The sequence below is a fragment of the Sphaerodactylus townsendi genome, linkage group LG16 (genome assembly GCF_021028975.2).
Source record: "Sphaerodactylus townsendi isolate TG3544 linkage group LG16, MPM_Stown_v2.3, whole genome shotgun sequence".
Lineage (NCBI taxonomy): Eukaryota > Metazoa > Chordata > Lepidosauria > Squamata > Sphaerodactylidae > Sphaerodactylus > Sphaerodactylus townsendi.
The window spans coordinates 28,607,221-28,620,861 of NC_059440.1; positions in this window are offsets into that span (position 1 = coordinate 28,607,221).

Here is a 13,641-nt window from a genome sequence, read left to right on the forward strand (position 1 = left end):
GGGGGGGGGTGGGGGGGGGGGGGGGTGGGGGGGGGGGGGGGTGGGGGGGGGGGGGGGTGGGGGGGGGGGGGGGTGGGGGGGGGGGGGGGTGGGGGGGGGGGGGGGTGGGGGGGGGGGGGGGTGGGGGGGGGGGGGGGTGGGGGGGGGGGGGGGTGGGGGGGGGGGGGGGTGGGGGGGGGGGGGGGTGGGGGGGGGGGGGGGTGGGGGGGGGGGGGGGTGGGGGGGGGGGGGGGTGGGGGGGGGGGGGGGTGGGGGGGGGGGGGGGTGGGGGGGGGGGGGGGTGGGGGGGGGGGGGGGTGGGGGGGGGGGGGGGTGGGGGGGGGGGGGGGTGGGGGGGGGGGGGGGTGGGGGGGGGGGGGGGTGGGGGGGGGGGGGGGTGGGGGGGGGGGGGGGTGGGGGGGGGGGGGGGTGGGGGGGGGGGGGGGTGGGGGGGGGGGGGGGTGGGGGGGGGGGGGGGTGGGGGGGGGGGGGGGTGGGGGGGGGGGGGGGTGGGGGGGGGGGGGGGTGGGGGGGGGGGGGGGTGGGGGGGGGGGGGGGTGGGGGGGGGGGGGGGTGGGGGGGGGGGGGGGTGGGGGGGGGGGGGGGTGGGGGGGGGGGGGGGTGGGGGGGGGGGGGGGTGGGGGGGGGGGGGGGTGGGGGGGGGGGGGGGTGGGGGGGGGGGGGGGTGGGGGGGGGGGGGGGTGGGGGGGGGGGGGGGTGGGGGGGGGGGGGGGTGGGGGGGGGGGGGGGTGGGGGGGGGGGGGGGTGGGGGGGGGGGGGGGTGGGGGGGGGGGGGGGTGGGGGGGGGGGGGGGTGGGGGGGGGGGGGGGTGGGGGGGGGGGGGGGTGGGGGGGGGGGGGGGTGGGGGGGGGGGGGGGTGGGGGGGGGGGGGGGTGGGGGGGGGGGGGGGTGGGGGGGGGGGGGGGTGGGGGGGGGGGGGGGTGGGGGGGGGGGGGGGTGGGGGGGGGGGGGGGTGGGGGGGGGGGGGGGTGGGGGGGGGGGGGGGTGGGGGGGGGGGGGGGTGGGGGGGGGGGGGGGTGGGGGGGGGGGGGGGTGGGGGGGGGGGGGGGTGGGGGGGGGGGGGGGTGGGGGGGGGGGGGGGTGGGGGGGGGGGGGGGTGGGGGGGGGGGGGGGTGGGGGGGGGGGGGGGTGGGGGGGGGGGGGGGTGGGGGGGGGGGGGGGTGGGGGGGGGGGGGGGTGGGGGGGGGGGGGGGTGGGGGGGGGGGGGGGTGGGGGGGGGGGGGGGTGGGGGGGGGGGGGGGTGGGGGGGGGGGGGGGTGGGGGGGGGGGGGGGTGGGGGGGGGGGGGGGTGGGGGGGGGGGGGGGTGGGGGGGGGGGGGGGTGGGGGGGGGGGGGGGTGGGGGGGGGGGGGGGTGGGGGGGGGGGGGGGTGGGGGGGGGGGGGGGTGGGGGGGGGGGGGGGTGGGGGGGGGGGGGGGTGGGGGGGGGGGGGGGTGGGGGGGGGGGGGGGTGGGGGGGGGGGGGGGTGGGGGGGGGGGGGGGTGGGGGGGGGGGGGGGTGGGGGGGGGGGGGGGTGGGGGGGGGGGGGGGTGGGGGGGGGGGGGGGTGGGGGGGGGGGGGGGTGGGGGGGGGGGGGGGTGGGGGGGGGGGGGGGTGGGGGGGGGGGGGGGTGGGGGGGGGGGGGGGTGGGGGGGGGGGGGGGTGGGGGGGGGGGGGGGTGGGGGGGGGGGGGGGTGGGGGGGGGGGGGGGTGGGGGGGGGGGGGGGTGGGGGGGGGGGGGGGTGGGGGGGGGGGGGGGTGGGGGGGGGGGGGGGTGGGGGGGGGGGGGGGTGGGGGGGGGGGGGGGTGGGGGGGGGGGGGGGTGGGGGGGGGGGGGGGTGGGGGGGGGGGGGGGTGGGGGGGGGGGGGGGTGGGGGGGGGGGGGGGTGGGGGGGGGGGGGGGTGGGGGGGGGGGGGGGTGGGGGGGGGGGGGGGTGGGGGGGGGGGGGGGTGGGGGGGGGGGGGGGTGGGGGGGGGGGGGGGTGGGGGGGGGGGGGGGTGGGGGGGGGGGGGGGTGGGGGGGGGGGGGGGTGGGGGGGGGGGGGGGTGGGGGGGGGGGGGGGTGGGGGGGGGGGGGGGTGGGGGGGGGGGGGGGTGGGGGGGGGGGGGGGTGGGGGGGGGGGGGGGTGGGGGGGGGGGGGGGTGGGGGGGGGGGGGGGTGGGGGGGGGGGGGGGTGGGGGGGGGGGGGGGTGGGGGGGGGGGGGGGTGGGGGGGGGGGGGGGTGGGGGGGGGGGGGGGTGGGGGGGGGGGGGGGTGGGGGGGGGGGGGGGTGGGGGGGGGGGGGGGTGGGGGGGGGGGGGGGTGGGGGGGGGGGGGGGTGGGGGGGGGGGGGGGTGGGGGGGGGGGGGGGTGGGGGGGGGGGGGGGTGGGGGGGGGGGGGGGTGGGGGGGGGGGGGGGTGGGGGGGGGGGGGGGTGGGGGGGGGGGGGGGTGGGGGGGGGGGGGGGTGGGGGGGGGGGGGGGTGGGGGGGGGGGGGGGTGGGGGGGGGGGGGGGTGGGGGGGGGGGGGGGTGGGGGGGGGGGGGGGTGGGGGGGGGGGGGGGTGGGGGGGGGGGGGGGTGGGGGGGGGGGGGGGTGGGGGGGGGGGGGGGTGGGGGGGGGGGGGGGTGGGGGGGGGGGGGGGTGGGGGGGGGGGGGGGTGGGGGGGGGGGGGGGTGGGGGGGGGGGGGGGTGGGGGGGGGGGGGGGTGGGGGGGGGGGGGGGTGGGGGGGGGGGGGGGTGGGGGGGGGGGGGGGTGGGGGGGGGGGGGGGTGGGGGGGGGGGGGGGTGGGGGGGGGGGGGGGTGGGGGGGGGGGGGGGTGGGGGGGGGGGGGGGTGGGGGGGGGGGGGGGTGGGGGGGGGGGGGGGTGGGGGGGGGGGGGGGTGGGGGGGGGGGGGGGTGGGGGGGGGGGGGGGTGGGGGGGGGGGGGGGTGGGGGGGGGGGGGGGTGGGGGGGGGGGGGGGTGGGGGGGGGGGGGGGTGGGGGGGGGGGGGGGTGGGGGGGGGGGGGGGTGGGGGGGGGGGGGGGTGGGGGGGGGGGGGGGTGGGGGGGGGGGGGGGTGGGGGGGGGGGGGGGTGGGGGGGGGGGGGGGTGGGGGGGGGGGGGGGTGGGGGGGGGGGGGGGTGGGGGGGGGGGGGGGTGGGGGGGGGGGGGGGTGGGGGGGGGGGGGGGTGGGGGGGGGGGGGGGTGGGGGGGGGGGGGGGTGGGGGGGGGGGGGGGTGGGGGGGGGGGGGGGTGGGGGGGGGGGGGGGTGGGGGGGGGGGGGGGTGGGGGGGGGGGGGGGTGGGGGGGGGGGGGGGTGGGGGGGGGGGGGGGTGGGGGGGGGGGGGGGTGGGGGGGGGGGGGGGTGGGGGGGGGGGGGGGTGGGGGGGGGGGGGGGTGGGGGGGGGGGGGGGTGGGGGGGGGGGGGGGTGGGGGGGGGGGGGGGTGGGGGGGGGGGGGGGTGGGGGGGGGGGGGGGTGGGGGGGGGGGGGGGTGGGGGGGGGGGGGGGTGGGGGGGGGGGGGGGTGGGGGGGGGGGGGGGTGGGGGGGGGGGGGGGTGGGGGGGGGGGGGGGTGGGGGGGGGGGGGGGTGGGGGGGGGGGGGGGTGGGGGGGGGGGGGGGTGGGGGGGGGGGGGGGTGGGGGGGGGGGGGGGTGGGGGGGGGGGGGGGTGGGGGGGGGGGGGGGTGGGGGGGGGGGGGGGTGGGGGGGGGGGGGGGTGGGGGGGGGGGGGGGTGGGGGGGGGGGGGGGTGGGGGGGGGGGGGGGTGGGGGGGGGGGGGGGTGGGGGGGGGGGGGGGTGGGGGGGGGGGGGGGTGGGGGGGGGGGGGGGTGGGGGGGGGGGGGGGTGGGGGGGGGGGGGGGTGGGGGGGGGGGGGGGTGGGGGGGGGGGGGGGTGGGGGGGGGGGGGGGTGGGGGGGGGGGGGGGTGGGGGGGGGGGGGGGTGGGGGGGGGGGGGGGTGGGGGGGGGGGGGGGTGGGGGGGGGGGGGGGTGGGGGGGGGGGGGGGTGGGGGGGGGGGGGGGTGGGGGGGGGGGGGGGTGGGGGGGGGGGGGGGTGGGGGGGGGGGGGGGTGGGGGGGGGGGGGGGTGGGGGGGGGGGGGGGTGGGGGGGGGGGGGGGTGGGGGGGGGGGGGGGTGGGGGGGGGGGGGGGTGGGGGGGGGGGGGGGTGGGGGGGGGGGGGGGTGGGGGGGGGGGGGGGTGGGGGGGGGGGGGGGTGGGGGGGGGGGGGGGTGGGGGGGGGGGGGGGTGGGGGGGGGGGGGGGTGGGGGGGGGGGGGGGTGGGGGGGGGGGGGGGTGGGGGGGGGGGGGGGTGGGGGGGGGGGGGGGTGGGGGGGGGGGGGGGTGGGGGGGGGGGGGGGTGGGGGGGGGGGGGGGTGGGGGGGGGGGGGGGTGGGGGGGGGGGGGGGTGGGGGGGGGGGGGGGTGGGGGGGGGGGGGGGTGGGGGGGGGGGGGGGTGGGGGGGGGGGGGGGTGGGGGGGGGGGGGGGTGGGGGGGGGGGGGGGTGGGGGGGGGGGGGGGTGGGGGGGGGGGGGGGTGGGGGGGGGGGGGGGTGGGGGGGGGGGGGGGTGGGGGGGGGGGGGGGTGGGGGGGGGGGGGGGTGGGGGGGGGGGGGGGTGGGGGGGGGGGGGGGTGGGGGGGGGGGGGGGTGGGGGGGGGGGGGGGTGGGGGGGGGGGGGGGTGGGGGGGGGGGGGGGTGGGGGGGGGGGGGGGTGGGGGGGGGGGGGGGTGGGGGGGGGGGGGGGTGGGGGGGGGGGGGGGTGGGGGGGGGGGGGGGTGGGGGGGGGGGGGGGTGGGGGGGGGGGGGGGTGGGGGGGGGGGGGGGTGGGGGGGGGGGGGGGTGGGGGGGGGGGGGGGTGGGGGGGGGGGGGGGTGGGGGGGGGGGGGGGTGGGGGGGGGGGGGGGTGGGGGGGGGGGGGGGTGGGGGGGGGGGGGGGTGGGGGGGGGGGGGGGTGGGGGGGGGGGGGGGTGGGGGGGGGGGGGGGTGGGGGGGGGGGGGGGTGGGGGGGGGGGGGGGTGGGGGGGGGGGGGGGTGGGGGGGGGGGGGGGTGGGGGGGGGGGGGGGTGGGGGGGGGGGGGGGTGGGGGGGGGGGGGGGTGGGGGGGGGGGGGGGTGGGGGGGGGGGGGGGTGGGGGGGGGGGGGGGTGGGGGGGGGGGGGGGTGGGGGGGGGGGGGGGTGGGGGGGGGGGGGGGTGGGGGGGGGGGGGGGTGGGGGGGGGGGGGGGTGGGGGGGGGGGGGGGTGGGGGGGGGGGGGGGTGGGGGGGGGGGGGGGTGGGGGGGGGGGGGGGTGGGGGGGGGGGGGGGTGGGGGGGGGGGGGGGTGGGGGGGGGGGGGGGTGGGGGGGGGGGGGGGTGGGGGGGGGGGGGGGTGGGGGGGGGGGGGGGTGGGGGGGGGGGGGGGTGGGGGGGGGGGGGGGTGGGGGGGGGGGGGGGTGGGGGGGGGGGGGGGTGGGGGGGGGGGGGGGTGGGGGGGGGGGGGGGTGGGGGGGGGGGGGGGTGGGGGGGGGGGGGGGTGGGGGGGGGGGGGGGTGGGGGGGGGGGGGGGTGGGGGGGGGGGGGGGTGGGGGGGGGGGGGGGTGGGGGGGGGGGGGGGTGGGGGGGGGGGGGGGTGGGGGGGGGGGGGGGTGGGGGGGGGGGGGGGTGGGGGGGGGGGGGGGTGGGGGGGGGGGGGGGTGGGGGGGGGGGGGGGTGGGGGGGGGGGGGGGTGGGGGGGGGGGGGGGTGGGGGGGGGGGGGGGTGGGGGGGGGGGGGGGTGGGGGGGGGGGGGGGTGGGGGGGGGGGGGGGTGGGGGGGGGGGGGGGTGGGGGGGGGGGGGGGTGGGGGGGGGGGGGGGTGGGGGGGGGGGGGGGTGGGGGGGGGGGGGGGTGGGGGGGGGGGGGGGTGGGGGGGGGGGGGGGTGGGGGGGGGGGGGGGTGGGGGGGGGGGGGGGTGGGGGGGGGGGGGGGTGGGGGGGGGGGGGGGTGGGGGGGGGGGGGGGTGGGGGGGGGGGGGGGTGGGGGGGGGGGGGGGTGGGGGGGGGGGGGGGTGGGGGGGGGGGGGGGTGGGGGGGGGGGGGGGTGGGGGGGGGGGGGGGTGGGGGGGGGGGGGGGTGGGGGGGGGGGGGGGTGGGGGGGGGGGGGGGTGGGGGGGGGGGGGGGTGGGGGGGGGGGGGGGTGGGGGGGGGGGGGGGTGGGGGGGGGGGGGGGTGGGGGGGGGGGGGGGTGGGGGGGGGGGGGGGTGGGGGGGGGGGGGGGTGGGGGGGGGGGGGGGTGGGGGGGGGGGGGGGTGGGGGGGGGGGGGGGTGGGGGGGGGGGGGGGTGGGGGGGGGGGGGGGTGGGGGGGGGGGGGGGTGGGGGGGGGGGGGGGTGGGGGGGGGGGGGGGTGGGGGGGGGGGGGGGTGGGGGGGGGGGGGGGTGGGGGGGGGGGGGGGTGGGGGGGGGGGGGGGTGGGGGGGGGGGGGGGTGGGGGGGGGGGGGGGTGGGGGGGGGGGGGGGTGGGGGGGGGGGGGGGTGGGGGGGGGGGGGGGTGGGGGGGGGGGGGGGTGGGGGGGGGGGGGGGTGGGGGGGGGGGGGGGTGGGGGGGGGGGGGGGTGGGGGGGGGGGGGGGTGGGGGGGGGGGGGGGTGGGGGGGGGGGGGGGTGGGGGGGGGGGGGGGTGGGGGGGGGGGGGGGTGGGGGGGGGGGGGGGTGGGGGGGGGGGGGGGTGGGGGGGGGGGGGGGTGGGGGGGGGGGGGGGTGGGGGGGGGGGGGGGTGGGGGGGGGGGGGGGTGGGGGGGGGGGGGGGTGGGGGGGGGGGGGGGTGGGGGGGGGGGGGGGTGGGGGGGGGGGGGGGTGGGGGGGGGGGGGGGTGGGGGGGGGGGGGGGTGGGGGGGGGGGGGGGTGGGGGGGGGGGGGGGTGGGGGGGGGGGGGGGTGGGGGGGGGGGGGGGTGGGGGGGGGGGGGGGTGGGGGGGGGGGGGGGTGGGGGGGGGGGGGGGTGGGGGGGGGGGGGGGTGGGGGGGGGGGGGGGTGGGGGGGGGGGGGGGTGGGGGGGGGGGGGGGTGGGGGGGGGGGGGGGTGGGGGGGGGGGGGGGTGGGGGGGGGGGGGGGTGGGGGGGGGGGGGGGTGGGGGGGGGGGGGGGTGGGGGGGGGGGGGGGTGGGGGGGGGGGGGGGTGGGGGGGGGGGGGGGTGGGGGGGGGGGGGGGTGGGGGGGGGGGGGGGTGGGGGGGGGGGGGGGTGGGGGGGGGGGGGGGTGGGGGGGGGGGGGGGTGGGGGGGGGGGGGGGTGGGGGGGGGGGGGGGTGGGGGGGGGGGGGGGTGGGGGGGGGGGGGGGTGGGGGGGGGGGGGGGTGGGGGGGGGGGGGGGTGGGGGGGGGGGGGGGTGGGGGGGGGGGGGGGTGGGGGGGGGGGGGGGTGGGGGGGGGGGGGGGTGGGGGGGGGGGGGGGTGGGGGGGGGGGGGGGTGGGGGGGGGGGGGGGTGGGGGGGGGGGGGGGTGGGGGGGGGGGGGGGTGGGGGGGGGGGGGGGTGGGGGGGGGGGGGGGTGGGGGGGGGGGGGGGTGGGGGGGGGGGGGGGTGGGGGGGGGGGGGGGTGGGGGGGGGGGGGGGTGGGGGGGGGGGGGGGTGGGGGGGGGGGGGGGTGGGGGGGGGGGGGGGTGGGGGGGGGGGGGGGTGGGGGGGGGGGGGGGTGGGGGGGGGGGGGGGTGGGGGGGGGGGGGGGTGGGGGGGGGGGGGGGTGGGGGGGGGGGGGGGTGGGGGGGGGGGGGGGTGGGGGGGGGGGGGGGTGGGGGGGGGGGGGGGTGGGGGGGGGGGGGGGTGGGGGGGGGGGGGGGTGGGGGGGGGGGGGGGTGGGGGGGGGGGGGGGTGGGGGGGGGGGGGGGTGGGGGGGGGGGGGGGTGGGGGGGGGGGGGGGTGGGGGGGGGGGGGGGTGGGGGGGGGGGGGGGTGGGGGGGGGGGGGGGTGGGGGGGGGGGGGGGTGGGGGGGGGGGGGGGTGGGGGGGGGGGGGGGTGGGGGGGGGGGGGGGTGGGGGGGGGGGGGGGTGGGGGGGGGGGGGGGTGGGGGGGGGGGGGGGTGGGGGGGGGGGGGGGTGGGGGGGGGGGGGGGTGGGGGGGGGGGGGGGTGGGGGGGGGGGGGGGTGGGGGGGGGGGGGGGTGGGGGGGGGGGGGGGTGGGGGGGGGGGGGGGTGGGGGGGGGGGGGGGTGGGGGGGGGGGGGGGTGGGGGGGGGGGGGGGTGGGGGGGGGGGGGGGTGGGGGGGGGGGGGGGTGGGGGGGGGGGGGGGTGGGGGGGGGGGGGGGTGGGGGGGGGGGGGGGTGGGGGGGGGGGGGGGTGGGGGGGGGGGGGGGTGGGGGGGGGGGGGGGTGGGGGGGGGGGGGGGTGGGGGGGGGGGGGGGTGGGGGGGGGGGGGGGTGGGGGGGGGGGGGGGTGGGGGGGGGGGGGGGTGGGGGGGGGGGGGGGTGGGGGGGGGGGGGGGTGGGGGGGGGGGGGGGTGGGGGGGGGGGGGGGTGGGGGGGGGGGGGGGTGGGGGGGGGGGGGGGTGGGGGGGGGGGGGGGTGGGGGGGGGGGGGGGTGGGGGGGGGGGGGGGTGGGGGGGGGGGGGGGTGGGGGGGGGGGGGGGTGGGGGGGGGGGGGGGTGGGGGGGGGGGGGGGTGGGGGGGGGGGGGGGTGGGGGGGGGGGGGGGTGGGGGGGGGGGGGGGTGGGGGGGGGGGGGGGTGGGGGGGGGGGGGGGTGGGGGGGGGGGGGGGTGGGGGGGGGGGGGGGTGGGGGGGGGGGGGGGTGGGGGGGGGGGGGGGTGGGGGGGGGGGGGGGTGGGGGGGGGGGGGGGTGGGGGGGGGGGGGGGTGGGGGGGGGGGGGGGTGGGGGGGGGGGGGGGTGGGGGGGGGGGGGGGTGGGGGGGGGGGGGGGTGGGGGGGGGGGGGGGTGGGGGGGGGGGGGGGTGGGGGGGGGGGGGGGTGGGGGGGGGGGGGGGTGGGGGGGGGGGGGGGTGGGGGGGGGGGGGGGTGGGGGGGGGGGGGGGTGGGGGGGGGGGGGGGTGGGGGGGGGGGGGGGTGGGGGGGGGGGGGGGTGGGGGGGGGGGGGGGTGGGGGGGGGGGGGGGTGGGGGGGGGGGGGGGTGGGGGGGGGGGGGGGTGGGGGGGGGGGGGGGTGGGGGGGGGGGGGGGTGGGGGGGGGGGGGGGTGGGGGGGGGGGGGGGTGGGGGGGGGGGGGGGTGGGGGGGGGGGGGGGTGGGGGGGGGGGGGGGTGGGGGGGGGGGGGGGTGGGGGGGGGGGGGGGTGGGGGGGGGGGGGGGTGGGGGGGGGGGGGGGTGGGGGGGGGGGGGGGTGGGGGGGGGGGGGGGTGGGGGGGGGGGGGGGTGGGGGGGGGGGGGGGTGGGGGGGGGGGGGGGTGGGGGGGGGGGGGGGTGGGGGGGGGGGGGGGTGGGGGGGGGGGGGGGTGGGGGGGGGGGGGGGTGGGGGGGGGGGGGGGTGGGGGGGGGGGGGGGTGGGGGGGGGGGGGGGTGGGGGGGGGGGGGGGTGGGGGGGGGGGGGGGTGGGGGGGGGGGGGGGTGGGGGGGGGGGGGGGTGGGGGGGGGGGGGGGTGGGGGGGGGGGGGGGTGGGGGGGGGGGGGGGTGGGGGGGGGGGGGGGTGGGGGGGGGGGGGGGTGGGGGGGGGGGGGGGTGGGGGGGGGGGGGGGTGGGGGGGGGGGGGGGTGGGGGGGGGGGGGGGTGGGGGGGGGGGGGGGTGGGGGGGGGGGGGGGTGGGGGGGGGGGGGGGTGGGGGGGGGGGGGGGTGGGGGGGGGGGGGGGTGGGGGGGGGGGGGGGTGGGGGGGGGGGGGGGTGGGGGGGGGGGGGGGTGGGGGGGGGGGGGGGTGGGGGGGGGGGGGGGTGGGGGGGGGGGGGGGTGGGGGGGGGGGGGGGTGGGGGGGGGGGGGGGTGGGGGGGGGGGGGGGTGGGGGGGGGGGGGGGTGGGGGGGGGGGGGGGTGGGGGGGGGGGGGGGTGGGGGGGGGGGGGGGTGGGGGGGGGGGGGGGTGGGGGGGGGGGGGGGTGGGGGGGGGGGGGGGTGGGGGGGGGGGGGGGTGGGGGGGGGGGGGGGTGGGGGGGGGGGGGGGTGGGGGGGGGGGGGGGTGGGGGGGGGGGGGGGTGGGGGGGGGGGGGGGTGGGGGGGGGGGGGGGTGGGGGGGGGGGGGGGTGGGGGGGGGGGGGGGTGGGGGGGGGGGGGGGTGGGGGGGGGGGGGGGTGGGGGGGGGGGGGGGTGGGGGGGGGGGGGGGTGGGGGGGGGGGGGGGTGGGGGGGGGGGGGGGTGGGGGGGGGGGGGGGTGGGGGGGGGGGGGGGTGGGGGGGGGGGGGGGTGGGGGGGGGGGGGGGTGGGGGGGGGGGGGGGTGGGGGGGGGGGGGGGTGGGGGGGGGGGGGGGTGGGGGGGGGGGGGGGTGGGGGGGGGGGGGGGTGGGGGGGGGGGGGGGTGGGGGGGGGGGGGGGTGGGGGGGGGGGGGGGTGGGGGGGGGGGGGGGTGGGGGGGGGGGGGGGTGGGGGGGGGGGGGGGTGGGGGGGGGGGGGGGTGGGGGGGGGGGGGGGTGGGGGGGGGGGGGGGTGGGGGGGGGGGGGGGTGGGGGGGGGGGGGGGTGGGGGGGGGGGGGGGTGGGGGGGGGGGGGGGTGGGGGGGGGGGGGGGTGGGGGGGGGGGGGGGTGGGGGGGGGGGGGGGTGGGGGGGGGGGGGGGTGGGGGGGGGGGGGGGTGGGGGGGGGGGGGGGTGGGGGGGGGGGGGGGTGGGGGGGGGGGGGGGTGGGGGGGGGGGGGGGTGGGGGGGGGGGGGGGTGGGGGGGGGGGGGGGTGGGGGGGGGGGGGGGTGGGGGGGGGGGGGGGTGGGGGGGGGGGGGGGTGGGGGGGGGGGGGGGTGGGGGGGGGGGGGGGTGGGGGGGGGGGGGGGTGGGGGGGGGGGGGGGTGGGGGGGGGGGGGGGTGGGGGGGGGGGGGGGTGGGGGGGGGGGGGGGTGGGGGGGGGGGGGGGTGGGGGGGGGGGGGGGTGGGGGGGGGGGGGGGTGGGGGGGGGGGGGGGTGGGGGGGGGGGGGGGTGGGGGGGGGGGGGGGTGGGGGGGGGGGGGGGTGGGGGGGGGGGGGGGTGGGGGGGGGGGGGGGTGGGGGGGGGGGGGGGTGGGGGGGGGGGGGGGTGGGGGGGGGGGGGGGTGGGGGGGGGGGGGGGTGGGGGGGGGGGGGGGTGGGGGGGGGGGGGGGTGGGGGGGGGGGGGGGTGGGGGGGGGGGGGGGTGGGGGGGGGGGGGGGTGGGGGGGGGGGGGGGTGGGGGGGGGGGGGGGTGGGGGGGGGGGGGGGTGGGGGGGGGGGGGGGTGGGGGGGGGGGGGGGTGGGGGGGGGGGGGGGTGGGGGGGGGGGGGGGTGGGGGGGGGGGGGGGTGGGGGGGGGGGGGGGTGGGGGGGGGGGGGGGTGGGGGGGGGGGGGGGTGGGGGGGGGGGGGGGTGGGGGGGGGGGGGGGTGGGGGGGGGGGGGGGTGGGGGGGGGGGGGGGTGGGGGGGGGGGGGGGTGGGGGGGGGGGGGGGTGGGGGGGGGGGGGGGTGGGGGGGGGGGGGGGTGGGGGGGGGGGGGGGTGGGGGGGGGGGGGGGTGGGGGGGGGGGGGGGTGGGGGGGGGGGGGGGTGGGGGGGGGGGGGGGTGGGGGGGGGGGGGGGTGGGGGGGGGGGGGGGTGGGGGGGGGGGGGGGTGGGGGGGGGGGGGGGTGGGGGGGGGGGGGGGTGGGGGGGGGGGGGGGTGGGGGGGGGGGGGGGTGGGGGGGGGGGGGGGTGGGGGGGGGGGGGGGTGGGGGGGGGGGGGGGTGGGGGGGGGGGGGGGTGGGGGGGGGGGGGGGTGGGGGGGGGGGGGGGTGGGGGGGGGGGGGGGTGGGGGGGGGGGGGGGTGGGGGGGGGGGGGGGTGGGGGGGGGGGGGGGTGGGGGGGGGGGGGGGTGGGGGGGGGGGGGGGTGGGGGGGGGGGGGGGTGGGGGGGGGGGGGGGTGGGGGGGGGGGGGGGTGGGGGGGGGGGGGGGTGGGGGGGGGGGGGGGTGGGGGGGGGGGGGGGTGGGGGGGGGGGGGGGTGGGGGGGGGGGGGGGTGGGGGGGGGGGGGGGTGGGGGGGGGGGGGGGTGGGGGGGGGGGGGGGTGGGGGGGGGGGGGGGTGGGGGGGGGGGGGGGTGGGGGGGGGGGGGGGTGGGGGGGGGGGGGGGTGGGGGGGGGGGGGGGTGGGGGGGGGGGGGGGTGGGGGGGGGGGGGGGTGGGGGGGGGGGGGGGTGGGGGGGGGGGGGGGTGGGGGGGGGGGGGGGTGGGGGGGGGGGGGGGTGGGGGGGGGGGGGGGTGGGGGGGGGGGGGGGTGGGGGGGGGGGGGGGTGGGGGGGGGGGGGGGTGGGGGGGGGGGGGGGTGGGGGGGGGGGGGGGTGGGGGGGGGGGGGGGTGGGGGGGGGGGGGGGTGGGGGGGGGGGGGGGTGGGGGGGGGGGGGGGTGGGGGGGGGGGGGGGTGGGGGGGGGGGGGGGTGGGGGGGGGGGGGGGTGGGGGGGGGGGGGGGTGGGGGGGGGGGGGGGTGGGGGGGGGGGGGGGTGGGGGGGGGGGGGGGTGGGGGGGGGGGGGGGTGGGGGGGGGGGGGGGTGGGGGGGGGGGGGGGTGGGGGGGGGGGGGGGTGGGGGGGGGGGGGGGTGGGGGGGGGGGGGGGTGGGGGGGGGGGGGGGTGGGGGGGGGGGGGGGTGGGGGGGGGGGGGGGTGGGGGGGGGGGGGGGTGGGGGGGGGGGGGGGTGGGGGGGGGGGGGGGTGGGGGGGGGGGGGGGTGGGGGGGGGGGGGGGTGGGGGGGGGGGGGGGTGGGGGGGGGGGGGGGTGGGGGGGGGGGGGGGTGGGGGGGGGGGGGGGTGGGGGGGGGGGGGGGTGGGGGGGGGGGGGGGTGGGGGGGGGGGGGGGTGGGGGGGGGGGGGGGTGGGGGGGGGGGGGGGTGGGGGGGGGGGGGGGTGGGGGGGGGGGGGGGTGGGGGGGGGGGGGGGTGGGGGGGGGGGGGGGTGGGGGGGGGGGGGGGTGGGGGGGGGGGGGGGTGGGGGGGGGGGGGGGTGGGGGGGGGGGGGGGTGGGGGGGGGGGGGGGTGGGGGGGGGGGGGGGTGGGGGGGGGGGGGGGTGGGGGGGGGGGGGGGTGGGGGGGGGGGGGGGTGGGGGGGGGGGGGGGTGGGGGGGGGGGGGGGTGGGGGGGGGGGGGGGTGGGGGGGGGGGGGGGTGGGGGGGGGGGGGGGTGGGGGGGGGGGGGGGTGGGGGGGGGGGGGGGTGGGGGGGGGGGGGGGTGGGGGGGGGGGGGGGTGGGGGGGGGGGGGGGTGGGGGGGGGGGGGGGTGGGGGGGGGGGGGGGTGGGGGGGGGGGGGGGTGGGGGGGGGGGGGGGTGGGGGGGGGGGGGGGTGGGGGGGGGGGGGGGTGGGGGGGGGGGGGGGTGGGGGGGGGGGGGGGTGGGGGGGGGGGGGGGTGGGGGGGGGGGGGGGTGGGGGGGGGGGGGGGTGGGGGGGGGGGGGGGTGGGGGGGGGGGGGGGTGGGGGGGGGGGGGGGTGGGGGGGGGGGGGGGTGGGGGGGGGGGGGGGTGGGGGGGGGGGGGGGTGGGGGGGGGGGGGGGTGGGGGGGGGGGGGGGTGGGGGGGGGGGGGGGTGGGGGGGGGGGGGGGTGGGGGGGGGGGGGGGTGGGGGGGGGGGGGGGTGGGGGGGGGGGGGGGTGGGGGGGGGGGGGGGTGGGGGGGGGGGGGGGTGGGGGGGGGGGGGGGTGGGGGGGGGGGGGGG